Here is a 12,768-nt window from a genome sequence, read left to right on the forward strand (position 1 = left end):
ATGTAATATTGTTAATATTACACTAAAAACATCTCCTGCTCTATAGAATTTGCTAGTCCTGTAGAAGTGAAACTCTGTTGGAATATTGGTCACTCAGTAGGAGGCCAAACAATCAGATATTGGCAGTTTCTGCAGAATATTTGCAACCTTTGTTTCTAGTCCAGCAGCATGGATAGAGTGAAATTGCATTGGCAAGCACACTAACTTGTTAAAAAATTTCAATCCCCCTCCCAGTGCAGTTCCATGGGATTCAAAACACCAGAAACAACTTCTGACCTCTCTGAGCAATGATCACCCCCAAACATGTTATTCTGCAAACTGGAAAACTATACAAAGAAAACTAGACTAAAGAAAACTGGTATTATTAAAAGAAAGGAAAAAAAAAAAAACAAAAAAACAACCAAACCAACAAAACCAAAACAGACAAACAAACAAAGCAAACCATGCATTCATTAGCCACTTAAATATTGTTTCTGTAATATTTTGCTTTTAAAAAAGAGGAGAGGAGCTGGAAATTAAAAAAACAAAAAGCATCCTGAAGGGTTGAGGTACATACTGTTCAGTGAGGGATGTACTCACAGAGGTTTCATGGAAGTTCCTCACATTATCCCTATTGGCAGCAAGCAGAACTTGTGTTGCCGGGCTTCTGGGCTTGGGTCTGTGGGATGGCTACAGAACACCAGAGCAAGCAATGTCCATAGCAAGAACAGAGAAATGACCCTAGAGTACATAAGAGTGAAACTAAAGAGAATTACAAGCAGATTTTAAGAGCAAAACATCAAAAAGAAGACAGGGGTGCTGAAAAAAATGGAAATAGAAAAAACCTTCAAAATTATAAAAACCTAAAAGATTCATTCAAAATTGTCTCCTCCAAAGCCAAATATTCCTACTGCCTCACTTAATTGACAATGACATTTCCATGGGGCCTGGAATCTGATCTGGCACATAGAATTTACAGAAGCTTATAAAATTTATTTACTGTAACAGCACACCAACAATGATATACTATGGATCTTAGATGAGCATTTTATATTTCCACAGAAGTCAATAAAGTAGTGCCAGCAGAAAACTTGGCTTTACATTCACATAAAATATTTTATCTCAAAGAACAATAGAAACTCTAATCAAATTGAATTACTTCATATTGTTACAAACTGCAATTAATCTGCTCAGACTGAAAAGCCATATGAATTTTTGACTGAAAGGCATGTCATTAAGCTTCTCAGTTGTTTACATGTAATGCAACATGACAGGAATTTGTATGGAGATGAGAGAAAATGAGCTATTTGACATTAACTGTTTGGAATCCTGTCTGAGGCTGTTTGCAGTCTGCAGTGGATTGGCAGGGCTGATCACGTGCCTAAGTGCAGGATTTGTGGGAGGATTTCTCAGACCGAGTTGTTCTTTGAGGAACATTTGGTGAAAACTCACTGTGTCTTTGGGCATTCAAGCCTAGGGAGGAAGTGAACATTAACATCACCATTTTCTAGCAAGAGTAAATAAATCTACAAAAAGGAAATAGTTGATTTATATTAAGCAGGACAGGTAAAAAGTAATGTAATATGTACCTCATATGTGAAGCATGGAAGTTACCTCCCCCGCTCCTTTTCCCATGGAATGTTGAGACACATGATGGAGACCTGCAGAATGTCTGGGCAAAAATGAGCAGCTGGGCACCACAGGGACTGAGTCTTGATCACAGGAGATGCTGTGCAGAAAGATGAAGATTTGCATTAGGCAAGTAGAGAAGAGTATCTGCCAGCTCACTTGTACAGTGACTAGCTGGTGCTAGCTGGGATATAGAGTCAAGGTGAGTGTAGGCTCTGTGCTGACGCCAAGGCTGTAGGCAGAGTTATCCTATTTACTAAAGTTCCTTCTGTTGTGCAAGTTTTTTTAGCACCTTAACCTAGCTAGTTAGTTAGAAAGCAAGGGGAGACAGAAGTCTCTCTCCAAAAAGAATTACATTGAAAACACAAATCTGGAAGGTTCAGACAACAAGAAGCAATTAAAAAGAGCCAAGTATTTCTTTATCTGTTTGTTTAAACTTCATGCTTGGCAACATTCAGACAGCCTTCTGAACTGGGGCAGAATTAGAAGCTTGAATGTCTCAGACATATTTTGGGTCAAAAATGAATGATGGTCTTGTTTGCTAATTTAGGACACCTCAAATAAATAGCATCAGGGAACAGAGGGCAGGTAATCAGCATTTGCTGTCACTTTACAATGTTTTGAACTGAGTACCTGAAATATTGAGAACCCCATAATCATCAGGCATTTTCAAAATCTTCATTTAAAACTTTTTCTGTCACAGAAGAATAATTTTTCTTCAAAGATGAACTGTCCCATTCTCCAGGAAAGTGCATTTGAGGAAAATTCATTAGACTAATCAAGAAGGCAGTTGGAAAACCTGACTTCATTCTAAAGAAATGAATATGTTCATGGAAAACCAGCCTCAAGTTAGGGCTTCAAATGAATCAATTTTGAAAGAGGAAGAAATTACATTACTGGCATTAAAAAGACAAGTCTTGAGACACATGTCATAATTTCTTCCACTGGCAAAGAGATGATGCTGAACAGTGGTGAGAGCAGTCACCCTTGGCGGGTCCCACTCCCCTGGAAAGTTTTGTGACTGTTCTCAAGCCCAGAAGGATGTTGGGGTGTCTCTGCCCACCCCAGCATCCCAGCTGCCTTTTACACAGGTGCCATACTGCCTAAACTGCTGGTGGACTGTGCCCAGTAGCTTTGCTGTGAGGCTGGACCAGCCATCAGCACACTCAGGGGCTTGCTCAAGACAAGCACTGCCTGCCTTCACCTGTGAACCCTCATGGCACAGGGGCTGAAGGGTGACATCAATTTACTTTCATTGGTTGTTCTTGGAGAACTGGATTAGCTACTGGATCTGCTTTTATTGACACACAGCAGCTCTTGCTCACCATCCTCAGCAAATGGACTCCAAAGCACACAGTCAACTTCCATGGAAGATGGATACCATCATTAAGAAAAAATACAGAAGTCTCAGAGGGAACCACAGAAAGAAACAAACCATAGAGCAAAAATTCTGTTCATCTCTAAACTAGTTGTCCCTCAATTAGGTAATTAGATCTGTAAGAGACTGAAAAGGCCTCTACAAAGATAGTGCAATAACTTTTCACCATGTCTGAGATGATACAGAAGACAGCTTCATTAAAGCCAGTGGAAAATTATTAATAAAAGAGGTGATTTATGTGCTACTCCTGTTTCTCTAGTTTATTCTTGCTGTTCAACTGCCCTGAGTTACAACAATTGGATCTATAAGTATAAATATTGCATTTCTAGCTTTGCCCTCTTTGAAGACTGAGTCCAGCAATTGAGGACCAGTGAATCTATAAGGGATATTCAGGTTAGCCTGTAAAACAAATTTATGAGACTCTGAACCTCTGGCAAGCATCTGCATCTGTTCTATTTACTCAGGTAACACAAGAGAGGCCACGCTACTAAAACACATCATAAATGAGTTACTAAATTAGGTCATTCAGCCCCAGCATTAAGACTGGTAGCAATTATACATTGGTTTATTTTATTAATTTGGGCAGTTACCTCTCTAATGGGACTCAGATGAGGATGTTCTTACCAGTAATGGGAAAAATAATCTTTTTTAGTTCTTACTGTCTGCTCCCTTCTCACTATATATCTAAAATGACTGAAATTCAGTGGCTTCAGAAAATGTAACCTCTAAAGTAGTGCTTTCTTGAAAACAAATTAGAAAAAACCCAATGAAACAAAAAAAAAATCCCCTGACAAACTAAAAACACTTGAATTGTACAAAATACCGTGAGAAAGCTTCTCACTAAATAGTTCCTCTGGCAAATACAATAATGGAAGGAAACAGAGTACACTGAATGAAATCTATCCCATGTTAATTATGTTGCTTTTTTCCCTTAGGAAAGACTGTTGGGTATATGGGAGAATACAAACTGCTGAAAATTAAAATGTGCTGCAGAACTGAAATCTTGTTAGGCTCTGCTTAATGTTTAGCCTTTCACTTGTGAGCTGGGAAGATATGGCAGGAAACACCACATCTCTGCCAGGCTTTGCATGACAGGAGTAATCAAACTGCATGCAAGGCACACACATGCACTTAGTCATGAAAAGACAAGTAAATGTTTTTTGGGTACAAACGCAGAGGCAGCTGCTGCAGCAATCCGAGGTACTGCTATTGGTGCCTCTAGCCTCCTTTCTATGCTATAGAAATGCAAATGAAAACACATCTCCATTAAATTCTGAATTCTGTGTTTTGAATATAACTGAAACAGGGATTTTTGACCAAATTAAACTTCTTTTGCTCTTTTGTTGGTGGCACTTATCTAGCTAGATAATGAGAAGTTGTCTTGTTCTTCACTTATAAAAAGCTGCTGTAAGTACATAATATGGTTAACAAAACACATGCATAACTAAGGTTAAATTTAGAAGTTGTCAGTCTCAGTTTTGAAATGCTGTCTGACTTACCAGAGTCCTAGTCATACCATAGTATGAATTACGGGCAACTTACTGGCCGTGTTCCCACAAAAATAAGATAAAATATCAGAGCTGCTCCTTGATTTTTGCTTTTCAGCAGAAAATATTAATGTGAACAGCAATCCATCAACTCACCCACTGCAACCTAGAGCATTACCATTGTGATGAAGTACCAGCAGATATCTTTGTCCCCAGAGCATCCCTCAAGAACAGGGTGTAGCCCAGAGCATTTGCTTTGATCCATCCCACTGCCATTTGCTTGATGTTTTTTCCCTGCAGACCAAGTTTTAGATGAGGAACTGGAGGGCTGGAAAATTTGGGCCAAAGAACACCTTTGCCTTTTCACAGGAGCTAGGCTCTTTGCCCTGGTCCAAAGCATCATGATAAGTTCAAAGGGATCATCTGACAGTGCTGGATAGAATAAATACCAGCATTTATTAGTGATATGAGTCAGCAAATAATCTCTTGCCTTGGAGAGTCAGAAAGTTTGTAGCTGTTGGGTTCCCCACAGAATTTGACATTCTGTCATGAAATACACTGAATTCATGAGTGACTCCAACCTAATAATGAGTCAGACACTCACACTGCTCCATCCTCAAGCATGATAGCAGATATCCTTCTATCACAAGCTGTAGGATCTGACCCAGAATCTCAGAATAATTCAGGCTGGAAGGGACTTCCACAGGTTATTTGGGAAAACTACTTGCTCAGAGTAAGGCCTGCTGAGGTCACTTTTGTTCAGGGCTTCATTCAGTCAATATCTGGTTATCTCCAAGGTGGCTGATTCTGCAGACTCTCCTGTCATCAATTCCAGTGCTACATCAGCCTTCCAGTGGAAAAAAAATCCTAATAACAAGCGAGAATTTCCCACATTGTGTTTGGTGTCTCTTGTCCTGTCCTATCACTGTTTTCCTCTTAAAAGAACTTGGATTCAACTTCATACAGGTGCTATTTTCTCTCGCTGCTACCAAGTCTCCTGACATTCTTCATTCTCAGAAAAAACCTCTGCTTTCAAAACATTCATTGAGGATGACCACATTCATCCTTGCCCCCATCCTTGTTCATGATTTGCAGTCTTCTTTCATCTCTCTTTGGAGCCACTCCATTGCCTAGACCAGTGAATGAGTTCAATGCTGAAACAGAGCCAGCCCTTGTCTCCTTTTAAAGAATCAGAGAGTCAGCAGTGCTCTACAGCTAGGCAAGGCTTTCTGAAACAAATGCATGTGGCCACTCCTTCAGGTAGCAGGATCCAAAATTCATCAAGCCAGAAGGCTCAGGCCAAAGTTGATTAAGCCTTCAGCAGGAGAGGACATACTGTTTTCTTGGTATTTTCTCCTCCAGAAATTTAAAATTCACTCTTTTCTCTCTTATGATCTCTGTAAACTTTTCCTCAGCCTGTGTTTCCTAGGCAGCTCATGCATGTGGAAATAATTTCTGCAATGCCAATATTCTTTTTGAGTCTGCCTCAGTTCAAGACAAAAGAGCATGGTTCTATTCAATTCTGAAAGGCTATTCTGCACTACATTAGACCAATACAAATACTCTCATGTTTTCTTGTCTTTCAACATAATATGAGGCTCTTATCATTTCCTCCCCTTATAAAAATATATATACAAATGCTGGGAAAAACAAGCCTAGCAGTATGAAAGAACTACAAAACATCCTCATATTCTATGTATTGACAGTCTGGTCATGGTTGGATTTTGATGTACACAACAGGGAATTCATATGTATCATAAAAATTTATCTATGGTGAAGTTAGACTGATTGAATTTGTATGTCCTAAGGCAAAAAGCTACTGCAGTAATCTACTCTGAGATTGGAGTGTCATGTCTAACAAGTTCAGGCCTACTAGAGACATCAATATACTGTGAGATAAGCAATAGCTACCCAAAGGGCTGCTACTAGTCACTCTACCACAGCTTTACTTTGTATCTCTGAGCCACTAAGATTATGTTCACTTACTCTATTACATTTTTCATAGTGACTTCATATTTTTAAAATAATTTTTCAAGAGCTGAAAGTAGAATTTTCTATTCTCTCATTTTTAGAATTAGCCTAACTCATATTTTGGTTCAAGAATGGTAGGGCTTTTTTATTTTCTACCGTGTCATTAGAAAAATATTTGAAAAAAATGTTTTGTCATTTCTAGCAGCCAGGAATTGATGACAGTAATCAACCAGCTTCTTCTTCTTCTCCTCTTCTTCTTCTTCTTCTTCTTCTTCTTGGAAATACCAATTTTGACTATAAGTCAAAGCATGCACTACAGTCATGAGGATGCTTCCATGCAGCAAAAGTTCTGGAAAGCATTTAGGTGGCTTAGTGAATTTTCCATATGACTCTGAGGAGTATGTATTAAGGAAACTTTACAACCTTTTGAAAGAATATTGCATGTTCTCCCTTCTCCTCAGAGTTCCAGTCCGTGAGGTTTCATGATTAAAGTCTCAACTCACCCCAAATTATAAGGGAATCACATGCCACTCTACACTGACATCAAGAACCCATTTCACACAGTTTGGCTGGATGGAGGTACAAGGAGTACAAGGAGTTTTTGGCTGGTGGCTGGATGGAGGTACAAGGGCATTGCAGAAATCTAGTCTGAACCTTCTCCCAATTCGGCAAAGTCCATTTATGTGCTTTGCTGAATTCTGTGAGTTCAGAATCATCAGACTGGAAAGTACATGGAAACCCACAGGACCCAGAACATCCACTCACCATAACTAACCACTGCAAAGCCCACAAAGGGCTTGGGCTTCCAGGCTCTGTCTAGGCTCTGCCTGCTGGACTGCACGCAAGGGTGCTTTGAAGTTGAAAATCTCCAGCATCTGAAGTCCAGGTTCCCTTCACCTCAGCTTGGGCTGACTATCAATTCTGTCTGCCCTTGACCAGGTCAGAGCCCTTTGGAAAGTCCCAAGATCCTTTGAAGGCAGGATCTGCATAATGCTTTCTGCCAGACATTGGCACTAGAATATCAGGAGGGTGGTGGGAAACTGCACAAAGTATCAGGACCTCATAATTCCATAGGAGAGCCTTCAGGTAGTAGTGTGAGCAAACTGCTGAGCCCTGAATCTATGAGAGGCACAAAACCCAGACAGACTTGAGATAATCTCCTCCACCTTCACTTTCCAATCAGATAGATTTCTTCTTCCCATTTCTCCCACTGGCTTGTAACTGCTCCAGCAATTAGACACCTTCTACTTGTCAATGTTCTTGTATTCCTTTTGTGTGTCTGCTCTTTGCTCAATTAGGTCTGGTGCAGGGAGGTTGGACCAAGTGACCACTGTGGTCTGTTCCAACCTTACCCATTCTGTGATTCTTCCCCACAGATGATGCCTTTAATATTCTCTTAGAGAGCATCTGACCTTGACTTAGGCAGCTAATCCCGATCCTCTCACTCTGCTGTAGGCAGAGTAGAAATTCCTCTTTTCCTGTGGTTTCCTCAATCCCTGATATTGATTCTGGCTCTGTCTGCTGCCCTCTGCAGCAGAGACATCCCTCCAGGAGGAAAAAGAGAGATTCAGTGTCAGCAAAGGCCAACATTTTCCTGTCCACTAGCCCCATTAGGCTGAGATCCTCATAGCAGTGCTATGATATTTCACTGGTGACATTTCTTCCCTTCCCTGGGAAGAAAAGTTTCTTCTTGGTTCAGATTCTTCCTTCTTGCCTAAATAGAACACACATCACCAAATGTTGCTTATTCAGGGAAAATTGCTATTATTCCTTTAATATGAAACAGATTGATATACCAAAGACTTGGAGCAACTGAATTAGAAATTAATAGGAAAAAAACCCAGAAGATGGAGAGAAAAAAACCTCACACAAATCACAAATGAAACAACCCCTGCCCTCAATCTTATACTTAAGCCAAGAAATATATTAAAACTTGGTTTTAACTTGTAACTATTGGCAAGCAAAGTCAATCCTAGAGCAATCACAGAGGAATAAAATAGCAGCCGTAAAAACCAGACTGGATACTGAGAGACAAAATCCTGCACATCCATTTTCACAATTAGTAACTGCCAGAATTACTGCAATTCATTAAGGAGTTGAAATCAAATCATAAATCAGTCCTCAGCCACATGTTAAGCAAAAAATACCAATTTTAAAACATAATTGCTGAGTGTGGCATTAGTAATTATAAATTACTAATTGCATATTGTAAGTACAGATGCTTATCCCTTTGGGTTGCTCAAAGTTCTGCATGCATATTTTGCACTACCATTAGGTCCCCAGAGGTGTCACATTCCATGTTAGTTATTCCCAGAGTAGTGTATTACAACGTGCTGATTTCCATGTACCTACTTGGCCTGTTTGCTCAATGGACTTGAGCTGTATCATTTGCCCAGTGGTCACAGACATGGCTAGCAGTCCTTCTTGGACTCTTAACAGAAAGAGAGGGTTTTCCAGGCTGCAGCAGTGAGGTTCTGTGCTGATAGAACAACTTCCAAATACCATTGGTTATTACAATGACAAAGCAAAGCACATGATTCCTGTTCACAGGGCATTAGTATGTGTAGCTGTAAAACTCAACCTTTGCTAAAGGTTTTACTGATGATGTTCTAAAGGTTTTACTTACCATGTACTATTTCATGTTTACAGCTTGTTCCAGAAGAGAGAAAATGTGTTGCATCCAAGACAGACATGCAGTTTCTGACTGTCTGTGATGGTTTGCTGCTCCTGAACAGATGTGGTGAGGATGAGGCAAGGGGTCATGCCTGTTTCCCTCTCTGGTTGCTCATGGCAGGTATTGCATATGGACTTCTTATCTTCTTCATCTCTTGTAACTTAGTGTAGAACTTGGATGTGACTCAAGAAATTGTTCCAGAAATTAACTCTATCATCTTCATCTTGAGAGAAAAAGCAAATTCTTCCTCCCTCCTTATCCATTTTAACCCTCATGCAGAGTAAGACTGAGGTTTAGTGGAATTCTTGTGTCCCTGCATTTGAGGTAATTCCACTTCAAAAAAAGAAAGTCCCATAACACATGCAATATTCATGCACCATGGGGTATTTTCTTCAGCTTCACTGAGCTTTGGATTAAGCTTCATAAAACTTGAAACTTTCCACAGTCTCAGACCTCATTGGTTTTGGCCTTTCTGCAAGCCTGCTAGGGACCCAGCAGCACACACACAACACACAATCCCTCCCTCCCCACCTCAGCAGGATTTCACTTAGCTCCATCTCCATCTTAATTCACCAGTTGACCTAATGATATTTTGACTGAGGCCAATTCCACATTTGCTCATCAATATTGCATCTCACATCTCAGTCCTAGAGATTTCTATATTTATCTTGCCTGGGATTACAGGGAGGACATAAGGAAACTGTAAGTAGCTTGCACTATTCTCCTTGACTTATTAAAGGCTTCTGGCATAGAAACAATGCTAGCTGTTTGTAAATGAATTTGCAAAACAAACAGACATACAGACAGACACACCAAGTTCAGATACAGTATAACATATGATGATGATGATGATATGATGTGATGATGATATGATATGACATGACATGATATGATATGACATGATATGATATGATGATATATGGCTGCAAAATATTTTGCTTACATTTCTTTACATAGCATGTAGTATTAATATCCCTGTTCATGGCAAAGCAGGAAGTATCTTTCTACAAGATTTCTCTGATGAAAATATGAAGGTACATCTTCTGTGCACATCTACCATGCCATACAATTATCTCTATTTCAGGTGAAATCTATGGGACACTGCTGAGGGCTTGAAACACTTAATTCTACCTCCCTTTCCTCTGGGATCATTCTGGATTATGCTATCTAGTTACTTTGCCTTTATGATTCAATTTTTAAGCATTTACTTGGACAGCTATCAAGTATCCTTTAGGACTCCCACAGACAGAGAAGCAGACTCACTGTAACCATCTGGGGCCAGAACTATGATTAACTTTCAAGTCAACATGCCTGTAGGAAAGGACTACAAGTTAGATATGTTTCTTCCACTTCAACCAGAAATTTAAAACAAAGTTTAAAAGTGTCCTCTGGATTTAGGTGCCCAGCATGAGACATTTTTACTGTTAGGCATGCAAAAGTCACTGATACTTACAAAATTTTGGAAGCTGGTGGTCTCCTGTCACTAAACCAACAGTGATCCTCCTTCCCTTACACTGGCAAATGAGTTCCATTCACAACTCTTATGGAATATACTCATTTGACACATGGTAATAGGGTCTAAAATCACAATGTCCTTTTGTAATGCTATAACCTGCCCTTCCTGCTGTTTTTTGCATCATTAACCTTTAGGTTTTGGTTTCATTGACTTCGTTCGATGTTTCAATTTACAAGGAAATGACACCAAGACAGAAACCTCAGTTGGAGAGTTTGGGATGGGTAATTGCTCCTCATTTGCCTAAGAAATTCTCTAGCTGTTTCTGTCACTCTGTAAGACTGTCTGGAGACATCCAGGTATGGGGAGCTGTAGAGATGTTCTCTTGCTAAAACGGAGCAGGAGGCAGCCCCCACACCTCCCACTGCATCCCTGAAAGCTTTCCTCATCCCATAAGCAAACAGCTCCTTGACTCCAAAAACCAGGATTTCTTCATTGCTTGACAGAGCATCTCCTAGAGTGGCAGTCTGCATGCTTTCACCCCTGAACACCTCACTGCTCACGCCTCACAGACATCCCTCTAGGCCTACCAATATTCTACCACCAGAAACTACATCCACTTTAACTTTCAGCAAAGAACCAAAGGCACCTCCTTCCCTACCTCCCCCTTCCCGATTATCACATTTAATTGCCTTTTTACTTCCTGGTGCATTCAGAGGAAAATAAGCTTCACAGATGGATGGTGAGCAGTCTATGAATGAAAATAGACTGGTTGAAGTCCAAATAATGGCTATGTAGTCACAGAGAGACCAACCCATGGTTCTTTGAGCTGTCTCTGGCAGGAATTGGGATGAAGAATTTCAGTTAACATGAAGTACATGAGCTTGTACACACAAACCTTCTCTTGCAGAGACTCTGGCAAAAGTATCAGAGTGTGTAGAGTATCTTATTTTTCTCTGTAGAATTTGCAGCCAAAAATATCAGATTGTTTTGTAATCTTTGACTAGTCAATCTGAATTATTTCTGTGAAATAGAAGGACTACACAGACATTGATCGCTTCTCCCCAGCCTTGGAGCATAGTCACCACTGGAGTACAGCATCAGCTGGGTAGTAAGATGCAATGACATCTTCTCAAGTTCAAAAGGAAGTGAAGACTATCACTTGTAGTTCATTTTCATGAGGAGTGTGGAAGGCTCAAGTGGAAACTTCAAAGTGAAGCTGTGTGCAAACACTCAAACTAGACCTGGTGGGGCCAAACTTGCTTTGTTGTCACTCTGTCACAACAACACTGCTCAGGACTGGGAGTGTTCAGGGTACCAAGTCAGTCTACACATTGTAAGAGTTTTGGTTTCTCTGTCAATAACTGAATCAGTCTGGAAATAAATCTTAATAAAAAATCCCCAGCAAACTTCTAGGCTGCTGGAAGCCCACACGGGCCCAAGAAGCCTTGTTTGCACTGTTCTCCATCCCTTCCAGTACATCTATGCAGATTTCCAGGGTAGGAGCAATCTCTGGTCAGCTCTTCCCTATTTAGGGTAATATTTAATCCTGTGTTTACCTGAAAGCCAGTTCTGATGCTTGTTCTTGGGTCAATAATTTCTGTAACAGCAAGAGATGAAAACACACAAAGACATTAATGAAATCAGCATTCTCTCACATGATTAGTAATGTTTCCTTTTCAACAGTCAGCAGGTGAAGAAACTCAGCAGTAAAATTCTTCTGCACATAAGGACCCAGAATATGACAACTCCTGCCTTAACAAGAGAGCATATGTACTGAATCCATTTCTTTCAGTGCAGGCGGAAGGGAAAGTGTTAATTATTCTTTGTGGGATGAATGAAATGCACTGTACAATTAGCACCTTCTGTGCTCCTGCCTAATGACAGGCTTAACTTAAGAGAATTCTCTGTACTGTCCTACGTATCACCTTTCCTCTGACATTATCTTCCTTTTCTTGGCTCTCTACGTAGAATTTTAATGAGACTTAATTGTTTTTCCATCAGCTGCAAGGATTTCAATCCCAAGTCATATGTTGGTTGTCATTCTACAGAAGGTGGTATGGGGAGCTGTAGAGATGTTCTCTTGCTAAAACGGAGCAGGAGGCAGCCCCCACACCTCCCACTGCATCCCAGGGAAGGGCTGTATCTGTGTTTCCAGTGCAGGCCCAGAGACTACAGCTTGGTATTTCTGCAGTTA

The 12,768-nt window shown here is 40.2% G+C and overlaps 1 long non-coding RNA gene across 1 annotated transcript in view; it reads right to left on the reverse strand.

Moving 5' to 3' along the window:
• The window catches only part of LOC143693732 (uncharacterized), a 55,568-nt gene that overhangs the window by 2,081 nt on the left and 40,719 nt on the right, over positions 1-12,768 (reverse strand). The window contains exons 4-5 of the long non-coding RNA XR_013181674.1: positions 1,569-1,708; positions 580-720 (exon numbers count right to left, since the gene is read on the reverse strand). This is a non-coding gene — a long non-coding RNA (uncharacterized LOC143693732). The remainder of the gene's footprint in view (positions 1-579; positions 721-1,568; positions 1,709-12,768) is intronic.

Source organism: Agelaius phoeniceus, chromosome 3 (genome assembly GCF_051311805.1).
Source record: "Agelaius phoeniceus isolate bAgePho1 chromosome 3, bAgePho1.hap1, whole genome shotgun sequence".
Lineage (NCBI taxonomy): Eukaryota > Metazoa > Chordata > Aves > Passeriformes > Icteridae > Agelaius > Agelaius phoeniceus.